A 2,379-nucleotide genomic window follows, 5' to 3' on the forward strand; every position below is an offset into this window, starting at 1 on the left:
TGATAACCTTTTACAAAGGGCTGGGTACCGATAATCATTTCCAGAAACTATTTGATACACAAGATTCGTTTCCGATTTTTTTTCGGTTCTTTTGATCCTCTCATTTCAATCACATTTTAAGAGTACACATTTATATACATTTGTTTAGAAATGTATTAATAATCTACTATATGTTTTGAATATATTTATATTAAGCTGATACAGTTCACATACTGTAAAAATTATTAGTGAAATAATGAGATTGTTAATATCATCCAGTGTTGCATACATTCTCTAAAGGAGAAGTTCTAAGAAAAATGTTCAGATCATTAACATTGTAAACATTGTTCTGCTTCTCCTGGAGGGCGTTTCAGTTTGGACACTAGGTGGGGATCGTGCTATAGCAGTACACCTTAAGCCAGAGGAAGAAGAAAGTATGAAGAAAAAACAATGTTTTAAACCACAAATGGTTAATTTATAAAATATTACCTTAAAATAGTTTGGAAAATTCACACCTGTGAGTTTATAAAGATGTTCATTTAGACAGCAATGTATGTTTAGATCAACTGATCGTTAGCATTAGCCGTCCGATGGGAAATTCCATTTAACGTTAGCGTTAAGCCAGTGGACTTAAACTTTATTTGCTAGATCGATTTATACTTTTATGAATCGATTGTTGATCTATTAAGCTTAAATCGATTAATCGACTTTATCAACCCAGCCCTAGTTTTGCACATGTGTAATGGAAATGCTGCATAGGCTGTAGAACCACTGGACAGCTCGACCCCTCCCCCCCCCATGTTCCAAATAGGAAGTACATGGCTCCAAGAAGCCAAAATCCAATAGATTTCTATTGAGACATAAACAGTTGTTACTTTTTCTTTCTCTCGCGTTATTCAAGTTATAAACTGACCAATCAGATGTCTCAGTAAAAGCATGTGGCACCCGTTGGCCACACCTTGATGACTCGGTAATTACTCTAAAAACGTGACTCTGACCAATCACTGTCATCTGGCTTCAAATGGTGCCGCCCGTAATGAAAATTTTCATTGTTTCCCAAGGGCCAGAGGTATGGCATTTTCTATGGGTGACGTCACATCCTGCTTCGTCCAGTGATAATATATGTCTATGAAATGCAGTATAGTGAACAACTCTCCTTTAAAAAAATGATGTCATAACAGCAGAAGAAACTGTCAAAAAAATGGGGGGCCAAACTCAAGTAATGAAAACAAAACACGTTTTGTGAATATCCGCATCCTAGATCCACAAAACATACTGCTTGGTGGCCATTTTGTGACAAAGTGTGAAATTTGTTAATTTGTCACATCTTCGTACATTATAAGAGAATTAAACGTTTGCTAGAGCGACCTTTGGTGAGACATTCCTTTGGAGGTAGATAGGGGGCGCATTGCAAGACCGCCTGTCGTGGGAACCAGTGTGTCTGGCAGCTAATTGAATTATTTAATTTTTTTTCTGTTGTTTGCAACAATTTTGCACTCAGAGGGGGCACTTGTTACGGGTCCCGGGTGCGGCGACCACAATAACAAAAAGAATGTTGTGTCTGGAAAAAGGAAAAGGAGTCTCAGAGCATGAACGACACGAGCACTCTCTTCATTCTCCGAAGCACTTCTGATTAATCATTTCAACAAAATCAAAATTTCCATTCAGTGCATCCACTTGTCCAATATACAATTTGACCATAAAAGTCTAAACTAATATCTGATAAGTGTGTCAAATAAATAATTATCACAACTCTCTGTTCCATTTTCCTTTCTAATACATCACATTTTAATTTTAAAAGAAACATTCAATATGTGCATATGTTAAATTCAACTTGGCTTTAATAATTGTAATGCAAACAAAATAAATAATGCTTTCCACTAATATTTAGCTATTCTAGCTTATAAATGCTGGACATTGCACATTTGGGAGTCAACTTTCAAATTAACAAACAAAATAACATTAACTTTATAATTCAATATTTCTTAAAACTGCTACAAGAACTATTCTTAATTATACTTTTAAACATGTTTAAGTTAGGTCAGGAGTTGTATAAATCACTAAAATACACGCAGATCCACAATGCAACCGTTCTACACGGCCGCCATAACAACACTGGTTCATTTTCACATGAGTATGCCCAAATCCCGTTGTACATGAATGAAATCTCGCGAGATCACGGCAACTTCCCGCTCGGCTTTTCCCGCCAGTTCTCGCCAAAAAAAGAGTTAAAGATTCTCGATTTAAATTAAAAATTATAAAACAAATAATACTGGTAATCGACTAGAAATCAAACCAAAGCTTATGGCTTTCACCTGTTGCCGTTTTAACCCGGATACTAACCTGGAAAAAGGAAAAGGAGTCTCAGAGCAGGAACGACACGAGCACTCTCTTCATTCT

This window comes from Oryzias melastigma, linkage group LG3, assembly GCF_002922805.2.
Source record: "Oryzias melastigma strain HK-1 linkage group LG3, ASM292280v2, whole genome shotgun sequence".
NCBI classification, from domain to species: Eukaryota; Metazoa; Chordata; class Actinopteri; order Beloniformes; family Adrianichthyidae; genus Oryzias; species Oryzias melastigma.